Source organism: Saccostrea echinata, unplaced genomic scaffold, assembly GCF_033153115.1.
Source record: "Saccostrea echinata isolate AGI-Se365-2 ecotype Australia unplaced genomic scaffold, CSIRO_AGI_Sech_v1 ptg000041l, whole genome shotgun sequence".
In the NCBI taxonomy this organism is placed as follows: Eukaryota; Metazoa; Mollusca; class Bivalvia; order Ostreida; family Ostreidae; genus Saccostrea; species Saccostrea echinata.
The window spans coordinates 4993905-5018467 of record NW_026889790.1 but is presented as its reverse complement, the minus strand read 5'-3'; the positions used below and the strand labels follow the sequence as shown (position 1 = coordinate 5018467).

Genomic DNA, 24563 nt, shown 5'->3' with positions numbered 1-24563 from the left:
GATAACACGTCGTCGCTCTTTAATTTGTCGTGAGGGATGATTGTATAAAGCGTAGAAAAGTTATATGTCTTGATGCTATTATTGTCTGAAAAAGTTTTGAGATTCTAAATTTCCTAAAGTTCTTTGACGTTTTTTTTTTTTTTTAGAATCCACGTTTGATTCACACCACTTCTTGAATATATTATAGCAAAATATCAATTAAGATTATTTTTTTCCCTTAATTTTTGGTAAAACGTCGTAAACTCCTGTTTGAAAGACTCTTTTGAAATGAAAAAAGGTAAATATAACGAACATATATAAATATATAAATATAACGAACGATTTCAAAATCGATTAATCGTGTATCGATTATTCCTCTTTATTATTTTAAAGGTTAATTCGACAAATGTATTAAACTTGTTCAATTTTAGTGCTTTCATTTTAGAGTTGACCATAGTTCAGAAATCAACTAAGTTTTCGTACCAATGTAAATATAAATGTATATCTATCAAATAAAACAGTTTCGACCTTTAAACAATGCAATCTCAGAATAAATCAAAAGCAACGTTAAAGCAGTATCAGCTGTGTGTTTGCAAAGAAAAGAAACACATTAAAAATGCCCAATTTAATAGACAGTGTTTTAACACATGATTTTAATATATGTAAAGAGTAAAGACATCTTTTTGAATTCTGTAGATGAATTCATCTCTTTATGATTATTGTAAGGAATTATAAAACATCATTCTCTTATTTCTGTTCATCGCAAAGAATACCGGTATTCAACAGGTATTTAATGTTTTGTTTTTTTGTTGGTTTTTTTGCAATTGCTTCATTTAAAGTTACATTCATTTACTTGCTAATTATCATCTGCCTTTTTTAACTGGAACAAAAAAATTAGTGATGTATTTTTTGTTTATCGCAAATATCTGTAAAAGAACAACTTCATGCATTAGGATTAAGACCGATGCTTGTGAGGAAGGCTTCCGGTGTGGGGTCACGACCCAGAAAGTCAAGCAGCATGTCAGACCCATCCTGTAAAGAAATTTTATACAAGTTACTGTATACAACCCATAAAACGTGATCAGGCTAGTTCTTCCTCTACTAAAGGCATCAAACATGGAGATACCGAACAGTAATCAAGCTCAGAAGTCCATACAAAAAATATAAATCAGGAACAGAGCAAATGCGGACCTTTAAAAACATCAGAAGTGGGAGCAGGTGCCATATCACAAGAGCTCCATTTTCTCGTAAATTTAACGTTAGAAATAATGGTTTATGCAGAATCTTACTAGAGCCTCTTACCTTAGATCCACCGGGTTTTAATATACACTTCCTGTATTCCCCGCCCACTTCTGGACTCATGATGCCCCCCTTCTTAAAGCGGGTATAGAACATGTCCATACAGAAAACTTTACTCCACTACAACATTATGTCAAACATTAATACGTACAGAAGCCTAAGACATCACTTCACTACAATATCATTTCAAACAGTACATACAGAAGCTTAAGACTTCACTTCGCTACAATATCATTTCAACCACAGGTACATGAAGAAGACCTCATTCCACTACAACATCAGTTTGAAATCAGTAATCCTCTAGAAAAAGACTGCAAAACCAACTTTCTACTTCAGTATTGAGTGTAATATTTTTTTTTAAATTATCTAGAAAGAATTTAATATGTTACTACATAATGTAAAGTGGTTAAATTGAGTGCTGTCAAAAAACTAGGTATGTCCTTGAGGGGCATAATAATAGAACGTACTTGAAATACTGGAATGACAAAAATGGACAAAAATGGCTTTAGTTATTTGTATCAAATGAGTAATGTTGGCTACATAGTCAGCATAAAACATAAATATGTGTGTCAAAGGTTGTATTGTAACTTACATGCATCAAACAATTCTCTTAATAAACAAAGTTCACAAAGTTTGTGTATAACAAGTTTAGAACAGGATAAAGTGCTGTCCTCATCCAAAGTTATGGAAGCAAAAACCTTACTAACAAACAGGCAGATAAACTAACAGCAAGATAGAAACAGTAGTTCCGCTACATTAAAGGGAAACTAACTATTCAGAGTAGATTAGAAGTATTATTTACCCTGGGTATAAAGAAAAGTAAAGATGAATTACAGATTTGTATGTTGACACATTTAGCTTACCAAGTACCCATAATACTGAGCATCGTATCCCCTTGCTATATGACCAAAAGAAGCAGGCATGTTGGTGCCCTCTATGGATGGGAATCCCAGGTACTCTTGTGAAATCTCAGAGAAGAGTTTCCCTGTGTCAACCTGAAATAAATACATGTAATGAAATATGGAGATGAATATGTAAATGAATTAATAAAAAATAAATTTATTAATAAATTATAAAAAAACTAAATAAATGAAGCTGTTGATATTTCTTGCTTTTATAATGTTTTTGTAAGAAATGCAACCCCCTGTTTTCAAAGTTTTAGATTAAGATCAAATTGTGCATTTATTTAAATTCACCTGTTATTTGCATCCATAAAGATACAACAATTTTTAGAATTTGTTCATAAATAAAGCACAAGGAATATTTTGGATGCAAAAAAAAAGAATTATTACGCTTTAGAGCTAAAACTAAGATATAAAACCACTCAAACAAACATCAATAAGATAAACTGCTAAACTCAATATCACTAAGGCAAACAATAATATGATAAACTGCTAAACTCAGTATCAGTCTATACATTAACAAAAATAACACTATACTTATTTCGAAGAATGTCTACTTCTACGTAACATCATACAAGAACATCTCTAACTCTTCATACACAATCACTCTTTTACCTTTTTCTGAGTATGTACTGTCTGGTCAAACATTCCAAATAGGATCTGGCGCAGGTGGATCATTCCAGCATTTGCAAAGCGGCTCTTGATCAACTTCTCCAGCAGATCATCTGGGATCGGTGCCCCCGTTTTGTAGTGTTTAGACATTCTCTGGAGAGGTTCTTTTTCCCAGCACCAATTCTCTAACATCTGAGACGGAGCTTCAACAAAATCTTTCTCTACCCTGGTCCCACTTTAAAACAAAATAGGTAAAAAATATGTATCAATACCATGTATTCAACTGAAAAAAAATATATTTGTATATTAGTGTATAAATTACAACTGACAGCTGTAATATCTCATTTGGAAATCTGTTAAATTTAACTACTGTAGAAGCACATATATTCGCGGGGATAAAATTCGTCAATTTTTTTTCTCTAAAATGGTTTCGTGGGATTTAAATTACTTTGTTTCGAAAGTAACCTTATTCACTTTATAGTCATATAAAACTTTTGTGTGGGATTTAATTTCGTTGATAATTGTAAGCAACCAATAAAATAAATAAACGAAAATTAATCCTCAACGAATATTTCTGCTTTTACACTAACTTTTATATGGAAGAAAACTTACAAAATTATAAAAGGACGACGTCGAGATCAAAGCAGAATGTAATAAAGTCAAATGTAAAAACCCTTTTTGGATTATTACATTTTGCACAAGTACATTCTTCCTTCGAGATTAAAGCAAAATGTAATAACATACTTTCGGAATATTACACATCGCGTAATTTCATTTTGCATTGTTCTCGACCCCAATTGTACTTAAGCAAAATGCAGTAATCGTTTTTTATTATGCAAATGAATGCCCTTTTCCATAGAAGGTGGGTAATATATTCCAATCAATAAAGTTTTCCTAATCAAAATTTGAATCCCCTATCCAAAATAATCATACATTTTCTGTCGATATACGTTTACACTGATCCCCAGGCAATGTTTATTTTAAAAAAAAATATCATACTGTAAAAAAAAAATTTATTCGCGTGCGAGAAATATCCATGAGTTTTGCGACCTTCATTTTCTTCTTTACATTTATCATCGCAAACCAATTATTAACCAATGTATTTACCTCAAACGGATCTTTATTCACCAAAATAAGTAGTCGCGGAGGGATTTCAAACTGACTTTGAAGTAAACAAAAATACTTTATATTGAAAAAATACACCTATTCAAGTTACTGCATCTCAATCATCCATGAGATTTGAAAATATAAACATACTTAAAATTGAATCTTATTTTATATCCTACTATTGTATGAAGTTTAAAGATTTCAAGTTAGTGCATCACAACTGTAATATATCATCTCAACTTTTGTCCATCATTTAAAGGATCAGTGAATGTTTCATTTTTCAACTGCATCCAGATTCTTCTCCAATCCATATTAAATACGCCCACATTATTTAAAGCTGAGGGTTCTTTCATGTTGATATGACAATTAATTAGATCCTCGTTGTCCTTGAGAATTAAAAGATCTTATCCAATATATAGTAGATATGATATATCTTGATATAGATATGATATAATACATTTGAACAAACTTGAATCTACACAATCTTAGGATGCTTTCATATAAATATGACTAATCATATTTTTTTCTTTTCTTGGGAAGATTTTTAAAACGTTTTACCTAAAGAATACAAAGTGAAACTTTGATTTCCTATTGTAACTCCATCCTAACCGTAACGGCTATAATTTGAATCAACTTGAATATGCACTATCTGTTGATGTTTTTACATTAATGTGACTATTCATGGCCTTGTTGTTCCTGGAAAGATTTTTTGAGATTGATTCTATATTTACCATTGGTTAAGACACTGTCTAAAACGTTAAACCCCAAACTGTGGTTCCATCCTTCCAAAAGGGGTGTGATTTAACAAACTTTATCTTAGCCTTGTCAGGAAGGTTTAATATATGAGAAAGTTAACAAACAACAAATTCAAAGAATTGTGTTCCCATGCTTACGATGTATTAGTAAATGGAATGCAGTTATTTATCGTATATTGTAACTGTCTTGTCTGTGAGTCCTGTCGTGTCTGTCCATCAAACAAAAATATTTAAAATTTTTAAAAAGTTAATTTAAGTTTCTTGAAACTGCATCGAGCTTCAAGATCAAGGTCAAGAGGTTAAGTAACATAATGTAGTCTGAAAGGTTTTGTCATAAGGAATACACATGTGAAAAAAAAACATGAGAGCGCTTTCTCTTCTGGAACAAAAGTTACGGCCCCAGTTGAGAACATATATAAGTAGGAATATCTTAGTGGTCAAGGTAATGAAGTCATAAATGATAGTCCTTACTGAAAGGTGCTGTCACAGTTAATGTACGTGTCAAATATAAAAGCCCAATCTTCTTTCAATTTAACGTTATCAGCAACTATAAAATATTTGAAAAGTATATATGTAAAACTTCTAGATCACAGGGTCAAAAATCATTGTACATTTGGAAAGGTCTTGTCACAGGTAATGCAATTGTCAAATATGAAAGCCCTGCTTTCAATCATTCAAATTTTATTACTAACGTTAATTTTTTTTTAAAGAATTTCATTTATTTACCATCTGCAAATCTATCTACCAGTGATCGATCTCAAAAAAATCTACAAACAACACAAATCTGTAAAAAGGGCATAAAACACGGAACCCCGGAAATTGCAGAGGTTGGATCAGGTGTCTAGCCGGAGTAACCCTTCCCTGTCGACCGGTCAATCTCGTCGAGAGCCCTATACATTTGTCAGGTAGGCCTAACAATTGGTATAAAACGCTTCGGTCAAAATACGACCCAAAGATGTTATACTTGTTAAAAAGATCATTATAACAACCATAGAATCAACAAAATGCAGACTACAAGCGAAGTTATTGAAATCCCTGTAACATCAACTCCTCAGACAGTAGTCTGCCTCAGTTTAAAAACTGATCGTTCTCATGCAGTGAATGCTCTTGAGTATCGAATAAGCTGGAAGACGCAAACACCATATGACGGTGTAAGCGGAATATAAGTATAAAAATAAGGAAAGTTGGCGATAGAAAAGCTGAAGTTCTTTTCTTTTCACATAAAATTTAGTTGCTAATTCAATTGGCTCTTATCGTCTGTAGTCAGTAAAAAAATCCAAATATGAAACGGATGTGGCAGACTGTGGCCCCATTCATTTCAAATTCACGATATATGAATGGAAGTAACTATTGTTAATTGATAAAACGTCGTCGATATATCTAAATGTCGAATTGAAGGCCACATAGGTGTTTTCTTCTACTCATATAGAAGTTTTTGAATACATTCTGCTTCATAGGAATAAAACGCAGCTCGGCTAATAAAGGAGAATAATTAGTGCCCATCGAAATCCCAACAGTTTGTTGGAAGGCCTTGTCTCGGAAGAGTACAAGAAAGTTGTCAATGAGGAACTTCAGTATGCTTTTAAAATCAACTTCAGAGTACTTGTGTGCAGAGTGATGACCTTGTCAGCAAATATAATTTATCATTGAGTCAAATGCTGACTGACGTTTTTCATACTAATTGTTAGGCCAATATTTACACACTGAATTGTCGACGGATTTTTCCGTTACTTCCCGATCATGACAAGGAGGACACGGCGGGTGTGACCGGTCGGCAGGGGATGCTCACTCCTCCATGGCACCTGATCTCACCTCTGATGTTTTGGAGGTCCGTGTTTGCTCTGCACCTATTTTGTAATGTTGAGTGGACTTTTGAGCTTGAATACTGTTCGTTATCTCCATATATTTCATTTTAATAAAGTATTTGTGTTGACGACCAATCGCAAAATACCAAAATTTTCGACTTCCATTTTTATTGACGAAACAGTTGTCTAGCCTAATTTCTAATTTTTCGTGCGAAATGGTTGTAAAAATCGTAATATTGATGTTATTTACTTTTGAGGAATTTGGTGACTTTTTTTAAAGTTCTTTTTAAGTTTTTTTATTTGAAATTTAAATTAACCAAAAACAAAATTGTACGTTTTCTAAGGTACAATTACATGCCTATATCATGAGACTGCCATATCAGGTAACAAAAATTTAATGCAAAGTAGGGTATATTATGCCAATTAAAATATTTTTTAATAAAAATGTGTGTATATGATAATACAGTAACTTGACAAAGATATTCAGTTTAAAATTTGTTTGTGTGTATAAACCAATGCCGATACTCACCATTAAAATTGAAAAAAATCAAGAAAAAAATGTATTCATTTCTTGATGCAAAAAAAATGAAACAAAAAAACTTACCTAAAAAAGGCAAATTCTGTCTGAGAACAAATCTGATGCATTACGTGACCAAACTCATGGAAGTACGTCTCCACCTGTATTTAGACATTTGTAGCTTAAAATTCATGCCCATGAGAACTCGGATGCTAAAAGGCTTTACTTTGAATTTAACAAAGTAAAATGAACAGTTGGTACCTCATTATGAGTGAGTAGGGCTGGTTTGTCCTTTGTAGGTCTGGTGAAATTGGCAACTATCCCTGTCACAGCAACCTGTCTCTTCCCGTCAGGCTGTAGACATCCTGGCTGTTTTATTTAATAATCGGTATATTTTAAATATCAAATTTTAACGATACATAAACATGTATTTAACATCAAAGATTACAGAGCTCATCTCAACAAATATTATCTTGGTGTAGGGCAAAATCCAACACTTAACAAATGATCTAGTAGTGTGCATCCCTTTAATCCTCTAATACAAATTGTATGCAAATGTCTGTGGATACTTGGGAATGGACTTGTTCTAAAAACTACAACCTGGTCACTCATCCAGGTCAGATCCAGCATCCAAAGCAAATCAGGCAGTGTGCGTCCCTTGATGTATCATCCATGCGAATTTGGTCCAGGTTGGCCTTTAAATTACTTGGGAATGGCCCAAAAACATAATCTGGTCATCCGCAAAATGTAAATCAGATCCAGCATCCTAAGCAAATATTCTTAGAAACATCATCCATGAAATTTTTGTCCAGGTAGGGCTTGAAGTTACACTGGGATCTACCTGCTCCAAAACTTAAACCTGGTCACTCATCCAGAAAATGTAGGTAAAAAACCAGCATCTAGAGCAAGTCTGTTACTGTGCATCCCTTGATGCATCATTCATACAAGTTTTATCTAGGTAGGGCTTGACTTTACACTGGAATGAGTCTACTCCAAAAACTTTGTCACTCTTTCAGAAAATTTAGATTAGTTTATGCATTCGAAGCAAGTCGATAGCGTGCATTAATAGATGTATCATCTATGCAAGTTTGGTCAGCATAGGGCTTATAGTAACTTTAGATTGTACCTGCTGCAAAAACTTTACCCTAGTCTAGTAGTTCGAAATCTTAGATGTGTCATTAAAGCAGTTTAGTTTGCATAATAGTGACTTGGAAAGGAGACCTGCTCTAAAACCTTTAATATGCTCCAAATATATTAACCTGGTTATTCTTTGACTGAACATGCAGCATCAGAAATCTCATTAATACAATGAAAAATACTCTCTGATCAATAAAAAACATAGAAGAACTTGGAAAAATATCTGCTCCAAAACTTTTAAGCTAGAACTCTGACACCAACGAGAACGCCGAGAGTTAAACATAATCTACCCAACTCCGTTGGGGTGAGCTAAAGATATTTTTAAAAGATATGCATTAACTATAACTGTTAGTATATAAATATTTGTTAAGAACCTGCAGTCTAAAACAAGCACCGTGTCCATATTTTCCCTCTCGAGGATAGAGGTCTAGATAAAAATAGCCCAGAAGGTTAGACGATTCTTTGTCTTCTACAGTATACTACAAAACAAAATTTTCAAGATATTGGACAGAAATCAACATCTACATGCGTTTATTTTGAATAATTTTATGTTTACAAGCAAATGTTGCCATAGTTTAACACTGACAACCAACAATTCATTATAAATTTCAAAATATTGTTGTGTATAGCAATAAAACAGTTACCTGATAAATCCCACATATTTCACCATTGTTTCATAACTCATCCATATCCCCTTAGAATTTTTTTTATTTTCTGTACCATTGGTTTTCATTGTTCATTATATCCACTTAGATTTTTTGCTACTGTCATAACAGGGAAACTTCTGGATGCAAAACTAAACATACTAACAGTAAAGTATAACTTATCTCGGTGAATATTGGACGTCTAACTTTATAACGTACAGTAAACTCAGCAAAAGGTGACTTCTTGATGCCAAACATTACATACAAGTGCTTTCAATGAAGCATAGCTTATCGAGGTGACTCTAAGATGCCAAACAAAACAATACTTACAGTTTTAAAAAATCACAAGGGACTTCTGGTTGCCAAACTTTACAAACTTATTATAAAGTATATATTACCTAGGATACCACTGGCTGCCGAACTTTACTTATTTACAGTAAAGTAAAACTCAGCAACGTGACCTCTGACAGACAACCTAACATACAGTAAAGTAAAACTCAGCAACGTGACCTCTGGCTACCAAACCTAGCATACAGTAAAGTATAACTCAGCAACGTGACCTCTAGCTACCAAAGATAACATACAGTAAAGTAAAACTCAGCAAGGTAACCTTTAACTACCAAACCTAACAGACAGTGAAGTAAAACTCATCAAGGTGACATCGAGATATCAAACTTTACATACTTACAATAAAGTTAAACTACCTAAGGTGACCTTTTGATTCCAAACGTTACATACAAATATTAAGTATAACTTACCAAGCTGCCAAACTTTGCATACTTAAAGTATAGTATAACTCACAAGGTGACCTCTGGGTACCAAACAGTACATACTTACAGTGAGATGTAACTTACCATGGTGACTTCTGGATGCCAAACTTCAGCATCTTTTACTTGTGTAAATTTGAGATTCAACAGTTCCTAGAATAAAATAATCATGTGTAAGTTTACTGTTTTCTATCTCAGATTATTCTATTGATACATTATATTTTGTCAGTACATGTATTATTTCCTTTATATTGCTGTTTGACAATAAATATTCTTCTGGTGGATATCCATATCCCCTAATATTATCATTATTTTACATAATTTGCATAAATTTAATTTATCTCTCATGTTCACGTTTCAAGCAATTCTTCCATTGTATCAATTATTACGTAAATTAAGCCATGTATATATAAGATATAATGATATAGGTTTACCTGGTAGATATCCAACAATCCTGCAGTCACAGTTTCCATTGGAAAATACTCCTTCAGAAGGTTTGAGTCCACGGCGTACTGGCGTTCCTCAGCCATCGTCATGTAGTATCGCAGGTCCCAACTATTTATCTTTCCATCATATTCATATCCATACTTTTCACACTAAAACAAGTATATACCTAGTTATGAGTGAGGGTAATTTAGAAAAAGGAACTGTTGAACATTTAATTACATCACAAATGAGAAGTATTATGACTTTAACTTTCAGAATATGTATGATACTTATGATGGAAAATTTCCGAGCAAATGGACTATTAGATATTTAATAAGTAAAAATGTTAAACTGCAGGATTTTTGTTTCAAGCAATGATCAACTTTTAATGAGCACCAAAATTCGTTTGGGTGTGTTTTTCTGCAAAATATATATTTTTAGCTGGCTAGCTGAAATCCAACATTCTAGAAAATAAAAATAACTTGCATTCATCTTTACCCCATCTTCCAAGTGATTTTATATTTTTTTTTACATTGGACCAAAGTAGAGGGGGAACTTCATACAATATATTACGTCGTTTTGTCGTTCAATGAAATAAGGCGTTTCTAAATGCATACAGTAGAGTTCAGAAGACAAAATGATGGCAAAGTTTGTTGAACGAGTTTGCATCATTTTATCACATAATATAACAATAACTGCTGATTTTGGACAATACAATGATTTAGCAACCCTCAACATACAATATTCACCTCACCCTTTGAGCTAGTTGAATATAGTACTTTTTGAGTAGATAGAGCAATGTTTTGACCTAAAATCAACCATAGTTGTATTTTATTCAATATTGACAACTTTATTAACATTAAATGTATATCTTACGACATCAGTGAAAAGTAATCCTACGCAATGCTGAAGAAATATTTCTCTTTCAATGATTAAGAAAGTATCAATTTTAAATTGGAAAATTTTACCGAATTAGTATAATAGCAGATAAGCTCAGACCTAGATCTCTCCGAAGGGGACTAAACGACCAATACCCCAGGAGCCAACTAAGGAAAGGACATACTTTTAAATATCTTAAATGAAACTGTCGTCTTGTAAAAAAAAATATACTGCAAATACCTCTGAAATGTAATTGATTGAATGCGTTTCTTTTTACACGTCCACTCGTGTAAAATCTTTGTGTTAAGTACAAAAAATATGATCCTCGATAATTCGAGCAATAAAATGTAATGTTCCATAGAATATTTATCTTCTGAGTCATGTGAATTTGACCTTCTAAAAAATGGATTTTGAAGGATCTCTTGCTAACAAGCAACCTTTGTTCAAATATGACCTAACCTCCTACTTTACATTTCTTAAACCTTCAGAATTTGACACTTATGAGCTCTGTGACCTTGACATTTTTCAAAAGCCTCTTGTTCAGGATCATGTCAAAACCTAGGATCATTATTAAAACCGGGGAAAGAATGACCTTCTAAAATTATTTAATTACAAATTTATTACATGAACAAGAATTTTGCCCTCACACATAATGACTTTGACTGTCAAAATAAAAATTATATAGGATACTTAGGCACCCTCTGGTCACAATCAACCGTTCCTTCTAGTATAATCTAATAATGTTTTTCTCCACTTCAAAATTATGGACAAAGCTAGAACAATATATATCTAAATGTTTTTGTCCGTATTACAATGAGGCATACCTTCGGGTCACAACCTTTGTTTCAAGTGTTTGTCCATTTCAAATTTCTATGAAAAAAATAAGCAATCATTTTAAGAGTTTCATTAGGATATGGCAAGAAGTTAGTCATGTGATCAAATCCTACAACGCCTGCCCGAAGGGCGTTATACTAAGTAGCAGATTTGATCACGTACCAACTTCATGTCATATCCCAAGGAAACTATAAAAATACGATATTTTGTTCCTTGTATTTTTATTTCTAATTTGAGTTGTGTTATAAAAAATAGTACTTTTTAGACTCCATTATGGAAATACAACTAACATACATTTACAATGTCATATACAGCCACAGTCTAGACCCTCCAAATGTCTTATACGGTTTCCTTTCCGTACGCAAGAAAGTATGATCATGTAACCAATTTCATATCATCAAAAATTGAAAGTCAGTTTCGTTAGTATTGTCATTTAAAGATACAAATTGGTAAAAGTAAATATTTAGACTTATAATAATATATTTTTGTACCTGAGGCCTTGACTTGTCCAAAATTACCTTTCTACAGAGTTAACAATAGTTACAAACTATTTTTGGATCAGCCTCTTAAGTTTCTCAGTTTCAAAGTTATACAAAGACAAGTATTTCACTCCTTATGATTGTCACATACGCGTACAAGTAGGAAGTTATGTACAATGAAATCTTTTGGAAAAAAAATATTTTGATAAACAATGAAAATCGAAGATGCACAAGATCAAATGGTATATATTTATTCTACAAAGTTTGAAAAAAATATACAACATTGTCAGGGATAAACACGGGACAAAAATGTTAACTGAAAGATCGACAGACAAACGCACATAGACGCACATGGTGACTCCAGTATACCACAAATCTTTGCAAGGGTAGAAGAAACTAGGAATATATTTCTGAATATAATATTGAACCAGAGATCAAGTCAGGTGTTCAAAATTTCCAATTAAATGTTTGACCTCAATAAATGACCTTGGCCTAATTCTGTTTGTTTAAAATCTTTGAAGTTGTTGTCCAAAAACAGTATATATCAAATTTTCACATCAACAATCACATTGATTTTAAATAAGATTTTTTATTCAAAAAGTGCATCACTGAAATATAACTTTTTCATATAAAATGACTTTTAAATATAATGTAATGTACAGCTATATCTGTATACACAATGAATTCTGTATTACATTTTTCAATATGTAATATCTAACTAAAGTATTGCAAATTAACTTACTTCCTCTTTCTTGTAGTCAAGGAACACTTTAACTTCTTGATTTTGTAGAGGACGGAGTTTCTGGGCCAGATCAACCAGGAATTTTTTCACCGTGTCAGGATCTTTAGCCATTCTCATTTCTAATACAAAAGCAGCATGGGTAGGGAAGCCAAGAATTTCAGCTTTCTGGAATTATAAATGTACTTACGAAAAGAGATATATACTTCATGTAATTCTATACAATGTATATTAAATTAAAACCTACATAATTTTCTTTAGATACTGGCAAACAAATCAATTATGGTTTTAAAAGCTTGATAAATATAAAAATTCATTCTGAGAAATTCATACATTATATTATGTCATTCAATTTCTCCTTAAAGGATTGAGACTTTATATACGAGGGGAAATCAAAAAGTTCGTGGACTAGCGTCATAAAATCAAAACCACTTGAGATCCATCAATGAATTTTTAAACATGAAATAAGTATCTTCTTCTTTTTTTATCTGTAAAATAAACTATGAATCATAAGTTTTAGTTTTTAGTGACTTGTAAATATTTTTGTAAGCAATGGTATGTCCAGAAGGCGCAACCTCCAACATAACGTATTTTCTACCTGAGTGTAACTGAGAAAAACTCTTCTATATGAGCATTTGTCATCCGAAAATATTATAAGTCACTCATGTAATATGACTCATATTTTCCGTAAAAGTTGCAATTTTGCCTCATTCTGTATATTCTGTGTAATTTTATCGTAAATTTTGTATGCAATGTCCAAACAATAAAGGTTAAAAATGACGTCAAAAGGGGGTAGGATGTCATTTTACAACATTCTTTAACGTTTCAGCCCCTGAAAAACCTGGCATAAACCTAGAAAATGTTTAAATAGGCTTCAGAGATATAAAATACATCCAGAGTACTTGTTTTTAAATACAAAAACGATTCATCAAGAAAAGAGACACACGATTATTGTCTATTTGTTGTTAGTGTGTCCAAAGTCAGTGACGTTGATCACTGGTTGACATTGAACTCCGACAAAAAAAATATGCTGGCAAAACCAAGCGAGGATCTTGTCCTTTGTATTGATTAAATATTTACAATATTAATGCATTGAAATCAGGTGTTCGTGACATTTTAAAGTCATATAAACAAGACGGGTTTAGGTCTTTACTCCAGAGAATCTCATCAAGATAAGTATATTGAGGCATAGAGAATGGGCATTGAGAATAATGATGTTGTCGGACGTCATGAAACTATACGGCGACAGCGCCGGGTGATCCTATAATGCCCTTTTTAATGATAATTTGGCAAATAATCAACATATCAAGATGAAATTTTCAACACTTCTTAACTTTTGTTGTTTTATGTTTGAATTTTATAATCAACGACTACCGGTACATAGTATTAATTATATCGCATCAGTCCACGAACTTTTTGATAACCCATCGTACATGTATGCATAACAAGAAACTCAATTATGTGGATATATTTGTGACTCGTAATCATGTTAAATAGACACATAAAACCAAAGCTAGAAACTTAACAAGAGGTCCAGACTAGCAAGGCCTTGCTGTACTGGAGAGGAATATATTTAAAAGATTTTTTCCTGTGTTAGTTACATGCATCATGTAAACTTTTCCCCTGATTTTTGCCCCATACTATGCCCAGCTCCATAATTTATAGAAATTTAAATCTACATTAATTGGGAATAATTGCATATAAATTTTTCTTAATGTGGCCTTTGTCTTGAATGTAAATGCAATATAAAGTTTACTAATGATAACGGTGATCAATCTCTTGAAACCGGTAAAGAACACAAATCGTAAACAGGGCAAAGAGGTAAATAGCGTAAGCATACCCTGCTGACCTCCTCCTCCCCCCCCCCCCCTTCAACGTGAGCCCTCAGAAGTAATCAGGTAAACAGAGAATTTCGTAGTCAAACGATATATGAACAATGAGTTAACGAATGTGGGAAACATATCAGTAAAATACGAACCAACGATAGGCTGTATTTTCAAACAAAGTCGTTTTAATGACCATATAATTCGCAAAATGATGACCTTAAATGATTAAAATCCTGTAACAAAAACTTATTTGTCATTTGCCTGCCTATCCTTAAAAATTAATCGTATTCAGATCATGATCTTGGGTATCGAATCAGAAGATTTAATCAACATGTGAAGTTGATTTTGGAATATTACTACATACACGGCCTCATGCGTCCTCCGGGGCACGGAGAGGATAAGTAAGTACTACATAGATAGGGAAAGTTGACGATGGAAATGATGAAGTCATCCCATTTCAGCATATACATGCGTTGTTACGAATTGTTAGACCATTATTTTCCCAATGAATTGTGTATGGGTATTTTCTGTTTGCCCGATCATGATAGGGAACGCATGCCGGTTGTGGTCGTTCGACAGAGGATGCTTACTCCTTAATGGCACCTGATCCCATCTCTGATGTTTTTTTGTGGTCAGTGTTTGCTCTGCTTGATAATTATTTGTTATCTTCATATTTCATTGTTAGTTGACCATTCAGGTCTAGAGTTGGTAAAATATCCAAGTATGAATCAGATTTGGCAGGGTCTGTCGTGTCTTTTATTTCGAGTTCACTGGGATATATCTCGTTGACATTTGAATGAAAATAACTATGTTGATAGATTTAACGTCGTCGATGTATCGAAATGTAGTAAAGAAAGCCACAGAAAAAGGTTTTTCTAAAGCTTTTGAAAAGATTCTTAACTTCCTATAACTTTCACAATTTCATAATTCTAGCAACCATGTTAGAACTAATGTTGTGTGATAATATACACAAATAATTTTACCTTAGCTCTGAGCTCTATCAGTTCTTCTAAAATAGCAGTGTTTGCCTTAAGACACCTACAATGGCAACAGATATCAAAAACTATTACAGGTAAGATTGCACTTTATTTTACAAGCACTGATTGTAATGAGAGCGTTGACGGGCTAATGACCTTCAAACTCTGATTGAAAACACACTTACATATACATAGCAGTCAGTTTTCATTCAACGAATTAAAAAACAGTTCTTAGATAGAGTAGTTAGAGCATAAGACTAATCGAATGTTTGAAGTATAGCATGAATGTATAGCAAAATATTGACATTTATGCTGTTTAGTACCTTGAGGTGAATGATGTCTCTAGTTTCCTCCTGGTAATAGGATTTCTGGCTTTCTTCATACAGGGAAAATAATGAGGATACTTCAGAGACACCTTTAGTTTACCATCTTCGTTCTAGAGTGGACATCATGTATAAATATACATTTGTAGTCAAAAGAATTTGTTCACAAAATCCTTAGACAATATATCTCTTTTTTGATTTTTAGTTTTTATTTTAACCAAACATATACATGTGTGTGTAGATTTACCTACCTTTTCTAGAGATTTAAGGAAATCTTCAGAAACTCCAACTGTGAATAAGAGAGCTGAATTAAAAATTCTTAATGATATCCGCACAGGATTTCTTGTTATGATTTGTAATGATTTCTCTCATCAAAGGCAATTGATTGATTGATTGATTGTATGTTGTTTAACTTCACATTCGAGATTTTTTCACTCATATAGAGAATCACCATATGCAGGAGAAGGGCTTCAAATTTGGACCTATATTCGGCTTAGGGCCTTTGAGCAGAGTGGGTTCTTTATTGTGCCAACGCCTACCGTGACACGGGACCTCGGTTTTTAAGGTCTTATGAAGAAGACCCGTGACTTTCTCTTCTAATGACGGGCACTTCGCGAAGGAAAGTCACTACCTATGTTTACGTTTCTGACGCGGCGCGGTGAACGAGAATCGAACCCCGGCATCCCGAACACGAAGCGATGGCTCTACCACTAGGCCACCGTGACCGGTAAAGGGCAATTGATGAACAGTAGATTTCGAGGTCAGGTGTCCTCTTGTCAGAACTTCCGGTATCAAAACAGCAAAACATACATTTTGAATTTATTTTTAAATTAAAACTAGAACAAATGTTGATCCTTTTAAATAGGCAGAACGAATACTTTTCATGTTATAAATTTATTACAAATAAGAAAATTATAATTATGGAAAATTAGAAATGCAAGGGTTTTGAGCTGAAGTATATCAAAGCATCTGTTTTATCAATGATTTCATCAAATTTACACCCAGATGAACTTAAACAGACAATTTTATGTCAGTCACTTACACAAATACATTCACGTCAATGGTCTAATTATATGCTGACCTTGATTTCTTGTTTATAAATTTCCTTTTTTAACAACTTCATTAAAACAGCCAGTACTTCATTATATTCAATACAAATAAAAAAAATAACTAATTTCAAACAAGAATGTTATAACAAATTCTGGTACAGAACTGAGTCCTTTGAGATTAGGAAGATAAATTATTTTTATTATAAAAGTGGTAAAAATATGTCACAAAAATGAATTTAAAAAATAAGATGCCTTTTTTAGTTTTATTTCAACACTGTTAGATAGAGCAATTGGATCAAGTAGATAGACTAATTGATGAAGTACTCTAATTTCTTTCAATACTCTGATGTGAATATATTTATACACATTAACAATTTATTGTTATGAGTTTTAGAATTGGCAATCTGTCCAAAATTTACTGGATTCCTGGATCGAAAATAAAGAAAAAGGTTTCGAAGAAACGAACAGTGATCAATCTCATAAATCCTGTACACAATACTAGTCATGAGCTGGGCAAATTACAGAAACACCAGAGAAAGGATCAGGTGCCAAACTTCGACTAAACCAGAATTTGTATTTTTCTGTACTGTGTATGATCACTTTTTAAGCTAAGACAAGCTACTGACAAATAAATTGATGTTACAGGGCTTTCAACAGTCTCATTTTAAGTCAGCGTTTGCATAGTTTATGGTCGATAAATGACCTTGTTTGCAAATACAACCCGTCCTTAGGTTGAATGTTGACTGACGAGAGAGAGAGAGAGAGAGGTATGGCGTGGAAAATTTTCTCACCGAGCTCTTCCTCTGTAAAAATGAGGATAGTGTTCTCCTCGTTCATATTTTTCTCAAATTCAATGGACAGTTCGCTTATTCTCTTCTTGATTTCTTTGATTTTTTGCTGTGTCTTTTTTGGCAGGTGGAGACCTAAATAAGAATTTAAAAATATATATTCGTTCTTAAAGTATGTAGTATGAACAGAAACAATGAAAAGTTAATTTAATACAAAATATATTCTTTTGATAAATAGCAATATTAATAGAGGTAAAATTATCAATTTGACCTTGAACTTCCATAAGTCTTATATGTATGTCACATACAAAAGTACTCCCATCTATGCTATGCAGACAAGAGTCAGACATGCCAAGAGATAGACAAGAATGCAAAGTCAGACATGCAATCAGATAGAGAATAAAGAACATTTACCCTTCCCTTCTTTTTGAACAGGACAAAGATCACGAACTTAGAGTCGGTAGAAACACTGTAGAAGACCTTAATTATATATCAACTTATGGTGGACAAGATTGATTGATTGATTGTATGTTGCCTTACGTCCCTTTCGAGAATTTTTCCACTCTTATAGAGACGTCACCATATACCGATGAAGGGCTTCAAATTTAGATCTCCACTCGGCACTCAGAGCCATTTAGTAGTGAGGAATCTTTATCGTCCCAACGCCTGCCGTGACACGGGACCTCGGTTTTTAGGTCTCATCCAAACATCCCGCAACTTTCACTTCAATGTGCCAAGCGCTTGGCGAAGGAACAGTTGCTATCAATCTTTTATCGACTAAGGTCAGTCGCGGCCGAGGCTCGAACCAACGACCTTCCGATCACGGAGCGTGGTGGACAAGACACTTATGGCAAAATCTCAGAGAAATTGTTTTCCCCCCAATAAATTAATTACCATTTCGTCTGCCGAGAGTGATCATTCTCTCCACGTATCGTTTAGATTCTGCTGAACCTTCTTTTGAAGATTTCTTCTCATAAGCAACCAGCGCATCAAACACATCTTGTCTCATGCTGCCAAAAATAAGTCATTGCATTGCCATATTTCAAGTTGAAGTCCATACCTTGTATTTCTTACAAATATACTTCAATTATTGCTTCAAATGAAATATATGGAGATAGCGAACAGTATTCGAACGCAAAAGTACATTCAAGCAATATAAATCAGGAGCAGAGCAAACACGGAGCTCTAAACAACAGAGGTGGGATCAGGAGCCATGGAGGAGTGAGCATCCCCTGTCGACCGGTCACACCCGCCCCACGCTCCTTGTCATGATTTGATAAATAACGGAAAAATCCGTCGTCAACTCCGTGTGTAAATAATGGCCTAACTATTAGTATGAAAAACGTCAGTCTGCATTTGACTTAGTGATAGATTGTATTTACTGACAAGGTCATTATATCGACCATAGAATTTACGAAATGATGACGTTAAACGAGACTGTTGATATATTTGTTTCATCAATTTGCTTGTTAATAATTTATCTCGTTTTAGAAAGTGATCATACGTAGAGCATCTCTTGCGTATCGAATCAACTGAGAGATATAAACCCCGTATGCAGGTGGTGGGGGTATTTTGCTGCATAAGTAAGGGAAGTTGACGATTGAAAAGTTAGTCAGCACGTTTATCATAAACCTTTGTTGTTATATTGCCATTAACGTCTTTTTCTAGTAAAATATCCAAATATGAAAAAGATGTGTCAGACTGTGATATCTTTTATTTCAAGCTCCCAAGGATATATCGTGTCGACATATGAATGGAAAATAACTATTGTTAAATTATAATACGTCGTCGATATATGTAAATGTCGAGTTGAAGGCCACAGCAAGAGATTTCCTTTTCTCATGTACAAGTTTTTGACCAAATTCTGCTTCATATGAATACAAAAATAACAAAACTTTTTAATCACAAAAAAACTCAACAGTGTCTTGATATCAAACATCTGAAACATAATCCTCCAACGTGTTCATGTTCTTCTTTTCCCCACGACTATAGGGGCCGTAAATCTTTTATTTTAAAAGGGCCAAAATTTAGGGAGCTCCGATAAATATAATGAATTCCGTGGACATTACGCCAGGCGATGGGCCAAACACGAAAAAGAAGGACTTGACACTCTGCTGAAACGGATTAAAAGTATCAGATGGATTTTGGAATCCTATTAATCAATTGAAAGGCAATATGAAAGCCATTTATCCTTCTGTTTTCGAAAATTCAGAGTAAAAAAGAATTAGATAGATTACACGATCAATATGTACTGGTCCCAGTTGACAAAGCAGGTTAAGCATTGTATGTAAACCTCATTGTTTTAATTGTATTTGAGAGGAGTTTAATTCTGCAAGTGGTAATCCAGTTATACCCATAGCTCCCTTTTGAAGGAGAAATTTTCTAAACCATGTGTCAGTTTTAAATATTTTTAATATTCCAAAAAATCAAATTGAATTTGTATTACCATACTTATACTAGATTCCTAAACAACATAAAAATCCTTACAAAGAAAGATACACAGCGGCTTCTAGTAAATGTTCTATCAAGCCCCTTTCTTTACTCCTCACTAAAATTAAAACAGCAGTAAAGAAGAAACTTGAGGAGAACTGTATAACAATATATTTGAGAAGTGGTGTAAATCAGATGTGGATACTTAAAACCTCAAAGGAACTTTCAGAAAATTGGAAATCACAAAATTTTAACAAAATCAATAATATCAATACGTACGATTTTTCAACACTTTATACATCCATTCCCCATGATAAATTCAAATCCAAGCTTTTTAACATCATAGACAGCTGCTTTTTCAATAAAAATGGAACTTATAAATTTACTTACTTTGTCATTTCTCATTTGCAAAATTATTTCATTGAAAAGCAATCTGACTGTACACACAAGTACTCCGAAGTTGACATTAAAAAGATGCTTGAGTTTCTGATTGACAATATATATGTAGTTTTTGGAGTTCAGGTCTTCCAACAATCTGTCGGAATTCCCATGGGTACGAATTGTCTCCCGTTATTAGCAGACCTATTTTTATATTCATATGAGGCAAAATTTATTCAAAATCTTACATGAGAAGAAAACACTTGTGGTGACCTTTAGATATATCGACGACATATTTTCAATTAATAATGGTTATTTCCATTCTTATGTCGACACGATACATCCCGGTGAGCTTTAGATAAAAGATACCACAGAGTCGGACTCATATTTGGATATTTTATTAGAAAAAGACGTTAATGGTAATCTAACAACAAAGGTTTATGATAAACGTGATGACTTTAACTTTTCAATCGTCAACTTCCCTTACTTATACAGCAATATACCCTTATCACCTGCATACGGGGTTTATATCTCTCAGTTGATTCGATACACAAGAGCATACTCTACGTGCGAACAATTTCTAAGACGAGGCAGCTATTGACAAACAAAGTGATGAAACAAGAATATCAACAGTCTCGTTTGAAGTATGAAATGTTTCGCAACTTCTTTTGTCGATACAATGACCTTGTCAGCAAAAACAATCTGTCATTAAGTCGAATGCTGACTGACGTTTTACATACTAATTGTTTGGTCATTATTTGCACACTGACTTGTCTACGAATTTTGACGTTTGTCCGATCTTGATAAGGAGCACAAGGCGGGTGTGGCCGGTCGACAGGGGATGCTTACTCCTCCATGGCACCTGATCCAATCTCTGATGCTTTTAGAGGCCCGTATTTGCTTTGCTCTCAATCTGTGTTGTTTGAATGGATTTTTGAGTTTGAGTACTGCTTGTTATCTTCATTTTTCATTGAGATGTTATACATGTATCTTGTTAACAAATTTATTTTTAAAAATGACTTTAAGTAAAATTTATAGATGGCAGGGTTAGTAAGTAACTTGACATACCTCATTTCCACATCAAATTCAGAGACTTTCTTGTCAATTTCAACACTGGCATCTCTCAGCTCCTTATCAGCAGAAACATGATGTAGAAAGTCGAGATTTCTCCTCATCACAGCGTATTCACAATCACTGTCAGCAAGAGCCTATGAAAAATGTACTAATTGCAAAACAAACCGATACAGTCTTTTGTTGTGGTCCTCAATTCGACATTTACATATATAGACGACGTTTTATCAATTTATGATATTCATCTTCATTCCTACATTGATTCATTACATCCCTTTGAATTCAAAATGAAAGACATCTTTTTTAAATTTGGATATTTTACTAAAGAAAGACATTAATGGTAAACTAACAACAAAACTTTATGATAAACGTGATGACTTCAAATTTTCTATCACAGTCTTCCTTAATTTATGCAGCAATATACCATTATCACCTGCATATGGAGTTTATGTCTCTCAGTTGATTCGATGCGCAAGAGCATGTTCTACGAACGGGCAATATTGACTGTAAGTTGATGAAACATGGATATCGGCAGTCTCGTTTAAAATCAACATTTCTTAAATTCTATGGTCGATACAATGACCTTGTTAGCAAATAAAAGCTATCATTAGGGTCGAATGATGACTGACGTTTTTCATACTAATTGTTAGGCCATTATTTTCACACTGAATTGTCTACGGATTTTTCCGATTGCCCGATCATGAAATTGGTCGACGGTGGATGCTAACTTTGATGTTTTAGGGGTCCCTGTAAGCTTTGCTTCCAAATCGTATTGTTCCAATGAACTTTAGAGCTTTATTACTCTTCGTTTTCTTCATATTTCATGTTACAAATGGCTCCCCCACACCCCTATAGTGCAGCATTCCCTACAACCTTCATTAAATAAGGTAATATTTTTGTTTTATAAACCTACACTTCATATAGTATATAATCGATAAACAATGTTGATCTAGCAGTGTGAGTATTAGCCAATCAGATTTCAGCGCATTTTCTGGCACATATTTTCAAGTATTAGACCTGATCCCACCTCTAAAGTTTGAGGTCCGTGTTTGCTTTGCTCCAAATTTGTATCGTTTCATTGGACTTTCGAGATTGAATACTGTTCGTTATCTTCATATTTCAAATCAGAGATGAGCACACATACCAGCTTGCCCATTCATTCACTTTTTGATAGTACCACATTAAACTTATCAATATTCTAAATTGTGTCCGATTTTGGTGAAAGTTGAGAAAGATATAGCCATATTTTAGAACCTCCTAATGTATACTACATTTTCATTATTAATTTTTTTGTGTCAGCCAATCAGAGGCAAGCGTACGTGCATGTGCGTGCTTTAATGATAATTCAACCACACCGTCCCGTCTACTGAGTACTAATTTATGTATATATGCTTAGTTTCAATGCATTTTATAAAAAATATGACAATGTAAACTATTTCTTCAGTTATTTCACTCATTGCATGCACATGCATGTGCAAGCATGTGCGTGAAAAATGACTTTCGTTCCGGATATCTACACAACATGAGTGTTAATCTTAAAAAAGCTAGGTTTCTCCTAAATTGGATAAGTAGTTTCCGAGAACACTATCGGACAAAAAGGTATAGGAAAACAAATTTAAAAAAGAAAGTAAAAACATGTTCCCAAACTTCGTTTGGGGAACATAATAACTCAAGCTACAATGTATTTGATGTGATGTCAATAATGTTAGTCCGAATTTCCTAATATACACGTCCAATAGATCGACCGAAACTTACACAAATGGCATAACATTATGCTATAGACCTTTTCAGAGTAAATACCTTTACAACATTATCGTAGGTGACAGCGTCTGGAGAAAGCGCTCCCACACCGTCGTAAACAGCTTTTGTTTTGGTCATCAACTCATCAGCAGATTTCTTCATAATATCTGGTGTCAACTTCCAAATCAGTTTGTTGCCTTTCGTTGACGACATGTTGTTTGTGTACCGACACTAGGATACTCTGAGAGTGTAACGGAGAATTTTAGAATTCTACATTGCAAAAATAAAACAGGCTTTTCCATACATGTGGCAACGGTAAGCTGTCACCAATTTCGATCAAAATTTTTATAAGACTCTTCGTGAATCATTTTATTTTTGTCGTTTATCAAACAGTTCTTCCAAAAGCTTTCTCTAAATATAGAAAGTTTTCGTTAGAAAATAATACTATTGACATGACAGCAGCAGGTGTTATCAGGTTTCAACATACAAGTATCCATTTTGATACAAGTCAAAAATAGATTTGTATAGATTTTCCAAACTAAAAAGATGATTTATCTGCTACTGTCACGTGATACGAATGAAATGTGATCTATTCTAAAAACTTTAAGTAGATTTTAATATGTCTGCATAAATCAGATTATAACTTTTAATAGTTGTCATTTAGCTTGATAATTTTCTGAGAAAAAGATTTCATTTAGAAAACCATTTGAACATTATCTATAGGATGGATTCCTATTTCCATCCTATCCATTCTTTGACACAAAAAAATGTTATTTTTATCTTTAAAATACATACTTTTTATATCTTTAATTCATATACCACCATTCTTTGCGAAAGATTAAAAACTACGCTTTTTGATATCATAGACTACTGCTACTACAAAAAAATAGAACTCGAAAGTGTTCGTATCTTTTGATTGGTAATCAATTAAATTATTTTGTTGAAAATCACTCTGATTCTAAACATAAGTTCTTTAAAGTTGATATTAAAAGGATGCTGGAGTTCCTTATCAACATCAATGTAGCCTTTGGAGACCAGGTCTTCCATCAGTCTGTTGCTCCTTTCGTAGCTGACCTGTCTTATATTCTTATGAAGTAGAA

General features: G+C 33.4%; 1 pseudogene; it reads right to left on the bottom strand.

The window, feature by feature from the left end:
• Positions 1-2783: 2783 nt before the first annotated feature.
• LOC133200863 (thimet oligopeptidase-like) lies at positions 2784-23765 on the bottom strand (annotated as a pseudogene).
• Positions 23766-24563: the final 798 nt, after the last annotated feature.